The sequence below is a fragment of the Anneissia japonica genome, unplaced genomic scaffold (assembly GCF_011630105.1).
Source record: "Anneissia japonica isolate Jap-2015-1 unplaced genomic scaffold, ASM1163010v1 scaffold76893_len15479_cov98, whole genome shotgun sequence".
Classification (NCBI taxonomy): domain Eukaryota; kingdom Metazoa; phylum Echinodermata; class Crinoidea; order Comatulida; family Comatulidae; genus Anneissia; species Anneissia japonica.
The window spans coordinates 5,072-10,315 of record NW_022683252.1 but is presented as its reverse complement, the minus strand read 5'-3'; the positions used below and the strand labels follow the sequence as shown (position 1 = coordinate 10,315).

Sequence of the window (5,244 nt, the reverse complement as noted above, 5' to 3'; positions counted from 1 at the left end):
TCCGATCAGAATGACAAAATAAACTAAGCATCCACTGGAAGGAATCCTAATATCTGCAGACGGATCCGTTTCGGCCTTCCAGGCCTCATCAGTGCATCTAGGGTATAGACCCAAACGAAACGTTCGACCAGCCTAGGTTCATTGTTAATATTATGAGTTAGTTTAGGGATCGACTTCGAATTGAAGTAGGGGCCTACATGAAACACTAATTCATATTTCATTCATTTGATTTTTTTTATTTTCTAGATTAGTGTCTACAGTTCACCCTCTAAATCGAGACCACATTGTGAACGACCTTTAAAATAATTTCTATAAATTACAGGATTACTTTTTTAAAAGATTGATTGGAGATTGTTAGATGGCAAAAGCGGCCTTAAATTAGAGGGTTCTCGAATTAAGGGCAAATTTTATAACATTCTCTCATGTAGGCCTACCGTAAAACCTCGAATTGAAGTCCTGGGTTTCGTCTTATTTTTTTTTTTTTTTTTTGCAAACTTTGGGTGGGCTTCTTTTCGTGGCTACTTCCGCAAAGTAAAGAGGTGGGGTGGGGGGTGCTTCTTTTCAAAATAAATGCTGTATATTTTGGGAATTACTACTATAACAATAAATAAGGCCACTGTAACATCATTGTGTATCATGGAGTGTATGGACCGGCATTAAATTACCTAAACTGTATATACCAAACGTGCTTTTAATTTATTTTGTATTTTGAAATTCATGTACAGCGTATACTGTGCTTTCTTGAAAACATTGTTTTCTTTTCGAGATGGGCTTCTTCTCGAAATTAAGCCCATTTAGTTTCAGTACACTGACATGTATGTTGTGCACGAAAGTCTGAACGAATTAAGTACACTCGAAAAAAAAATATTGACAATGGTAATTATTGTTATGATGATGATGATGACGATCATAATGATACTGATATCTGACTCGCATCACCAGATTACGAGAAACGGGACCAAATAGACCGTATAATAGGCCTATGCAATTTCAGCAAAACGTAATTATATCATAAACATAAAGTTTTACCTTTAATTTTACTATTTTTGATGTTTTAGGTTCAATATTCTCAATATAAAATCCTAAAATTTAGTCATTTTATGAAGGCCATATATTCTACACGAAACGTATAGCAACAGTTAATAATGTGCATTAAATTCACCGCCTTTCAAGCCGTATTAAAATCATCCTCAAAGGCCTCCAGCAGTAGGGCAGCAGTACTAGTAGAGTACCGTTGTAATCATTTAAAGGATTTCTTCAATTATTAGAATTTTTTTAAATCAATAAAAACTGGTATCTTGATTTTCCTTGGAAACTGATAAATTTATTTTTTTGTCGCCATTTTGATGTTTGTATTTAACGACGGATTGCATGCTTTTGTGAGTATGGATAATAGAATGAGGTTCATTGTTAATATTATTATGAGTTAGTTTAGGGATCGACTTCGAATTGAAGTACATGAAACATTAATTCATATTTCATTCCTTTGATTTTTTATTTTGATGATCATAATGATACTGATATAAATGATAACAAAAATTATAATGTAGATCGCTTGTTTAACAGTCTCATCTTATTGATATAATAATAATAATTACCCGTAAACTGGGGTAACTTTGGCAGGTTTTTCACATTATAGGGCCAATATCTCCAAAAAAACTGAATCTTTTTTTTTTCTATCATATTATTTACATTTGAGGGTTAATGTTGCCACTTATGTTGAAAAAAATAAAAATCTGCATACAATTTTTCCTTGGGGGCCCATAAAGGAGCTGCCAAAGTTACCTTATGTTTGGGGCAACATTGGCACTTGACACATTTTCTATGAATTAACATAAATGTTGAGAATAGACAAACACAAGCTGAATTGTATTGGCAAGCAAATATCAACTTTAATAGCATCTAATAAAATTTAAAACGGTATGAAATCATTAAAAAAATCATAATTATAAAGTATTAAAGTGCTGTATAATAATAATATGCATTTATATTAGCTAAAATCCCATTAGTCCGAATCACTCGCACATTCACATCAACCAAATTCAGGCTTGTATTCACCACCATTGCATTGAACACCTTGACTTCTCTCCCTTGTTTATTCAGATGTCTGAATAATAATTTTCAGGTCATATGGAGTTATGGGTATCCCCATTTTGCCACTTCCGAGAGCGTTTGAACGAGAACCATCTCCTCCGCTTTCACTCAGCACTGTAGGTCGTCCTACATTTTTCTTATGCTTTTGATGTAGCTTGTTTTGAAGAGTCGACCTCGTACGGCATCTACGGCTTCTTATACATCATCCGTCACTGAACGATTTATATTTCCTCTTTCCATTTCCTGCCTTGTAATTACGAACCATGGTAGAACTGCAATTAAAAAGCGAAACCGTTTAATAACACCAAACACTTTTAAATTGTTTTCTCCCTACTGACATTTTTAAATTCACTATATAGAAAAACGCCTGGGCCTAAATAAATACATGAAAGAAAGGTAACTTTATTGTTATACAGTATAAACCTTTATATGTACTACTATTTAAATTTACATTGATGTTACCTACCCAAACAAAAACAAAACATTTACTTCCGGGTTTAGGCCTAGTAGAATGTTGGCATCATAAATAATATTATTACTATTATTTTTAGTTAGGATTAATAATTTTGATAATTATTTGTATAGACACTTCTGAATACATAACCCATAAATTATTTAGTGGTTGTGGGTGTGTCCAGTACCCTAAATTATGCAAAACATTCTCGCCTAGAGAGAATTGACTAGGACTAGACTTGGAGGAGTTAAAGGTCAGGCACAGGCATGGAGCATGATGCCTCAATTTCAATTTCAATTTAATGGATATCACTTTCGTAACAGTGGCACACGTTGGACAATACCCAACGGTGCATCCAAATATAAGAGAAAAATAATAAACTTAAACTAGGAGTAAATTAAACTAAAATGTATATACAAAGTAAAATTTATCAACATATTGCATTGGCATGTAGGTCTATGTGTTATGGTACCGGCAGTCTTACAGGACCGTATTATTTACAGAGTTGCTGTATGAATTGCAAGTTAATATGGAGCTAGAACTAACAGACAAATAACTAACATTACAAGATATTTATAACAAAATATAGAGCTTGCATGCATGGTGTATGTTAATAGCTCTATTGTTCGAACTGAGTTCCTGTGCTTGGTTTCCATATCAAAACAAAACAAAACAAAACTGTCACATGTTCGTTTCGTTTGACCAATCATAACACGGTTGACGTCTGTTCTCTACTCGCAAGTGGTGTATGTCGTCTAGCTGCATTGCAAGATGCTCAGACAAGCTTAAACATGTTTTAAAATCATGTATTCTTTCATAGTCACACACTTAATATGTTCTTTAACTCATATATAGCTGACTTACCGTTCAAGGTCAAGTAAATAGTTGCTATAACAAAGGCTGGACATTTTCTGAATATTATGATTTTTCGAAAGAGTTTGGCGAACAATGCACGATCGGTAAAGGCTTTTGTACACGATTTTCTTTACATTTGACTATTTGACTAGAGGGCGTTACCATATGGCCTGTCTTCGATTTTATTTTTTTTTTCTATTTATTCGCAATTTTTTAACATGACCCTTAAAATTAGGCCACACCCCCAAAGCCTTTCTTATATTTTTATAAAAACCTATATTTAAAAAAAAAATCAAGCTTGATATAATTAAATTATTTATTTCTGAACAAGTTGGTACCAACCATTCGCCAATCAGATGAATAGAAATCCTCCGAACGAGCCGACAAAGTTTGCAGGTAGTGAACTGCCAAAGTTACCCTGCATGCCAATGTTACCCCAGTTTACCCGGTAATGACCAAAGACCACGAACGGGCTGTAGACTCGCATCACCAGGTTTCGAGAAACGGGACCAAATAGACCGTATAATAGGCCTATGCAATTTGAGCAAAACGTAATTATATCATAAACATAAAGTTTTACCTTTAATTTTACTATTTTTGATGTTTTAGGTTCAATTTTCTCAATATAAAACCCTAAAATTTTGTCATTTTATGAAGGCCATATATTCTACACGAAACGTATAGAAACAGTTAATAATGTGCATTAATTTTTGAAGAAATTCACCGCTTTTCAAGCCGTCATATTTCGCTTCCCTACAATGTATTGTCGGCCATCTTTTGTTATTCTGTGAAATAAATATATATTGTGTGATGTGATTGGCTATTTTTGTCTCAGGTAATGATTTTTATCCAATAGAAAATTTCTTAAAAATGTAACCATAGGTATCAAATGATGCCTTGCGGGTATTGATGGAAGAGTTTGGTGTTCCACAACAACTAATTTGGATGGTGAAGAACTTGTATGATGGCACAAGTGAAGTTCGAGTCCGAGAACGGAGCTGTTCCGATTTCAAAAAGGAGTAAGACAAGCAGGGGCGGCAAAACCAGTACGGCAGATACGGCGGCCGCCGTACCAATACTTTGACATGATTGTTTTCAAATATTCCGTCTGAATAACCTAATGATGTTGAACATTCATAAGGAAAAGCTTGATGGTTTAGACATCGACAATATTGCGAATGAATGCGTTTATAGTGGGAGTGAGCATAGTGAGTATTTTGGAAAATTCAGTAATGGGGTGTAGGCTGACCTTCCAGTTAGAAAACATGTTTTATGTAGGTTTTGTGGCTCTTGTACATTATTCATATTTACATGATGGTAACACGCCGTACCAATCAATAAATGCTTCCGCCGCCCCTGCAAGGATGTCTAAACTCCTCACTACAAGATTGTTGGTGAAAAGATTATAAGAGAAGTAGAATAGAGAGCTGGTAAAGTAAATCTGAAATATCAGACATGCGGATGACACCACCACAATATTGGCCAGCTCCAAAGAAGAACTTGGGCAATGGACTTTTCCGCTAAGCCCCGCCCATTGGATATTGTTGCTAAGGTCCCACAAGACGACAATGTTAAAACATACGCAAACACGTGCGTTTGTGGGACAACACGTGTGTTTGTGAGACGCGCGCGTATTCCTAGCGTTTTTCTGATTAGTCAGTTGTTAAGTTTGATTGACACTCCGGGAAAGGTCTATTCAGCTGAACTGCTTAGATTTTTGATAGAGTACGAGTTTACAGTGAATGCGCCAGGATCTGCCCGACAGGGTGGGGGCTAAGGGCCCCGACGGGATGGGGCTAGCCGAGCGAAGCGAGCCTCACTTCGCTGGAGGGGGGGGGGGG

The 5,244-nt window shown here is 35.6% G+C and overlaps 1 protein-coding gene across 2 annotated transcripts in view; it reads left to right on the top strand.

Annotated features, from left to right (window-relative positions):
- The window catches only part of LOC117125431 (neuronal growth regulator 1-like), a 9,686-nt gene that overhangs the window by 842 nt on the left and 3,600 nt on the right, over positions 1–5,244 (top strand). The gene's annotated exons all lie outside the window — the stretch shown is intronic.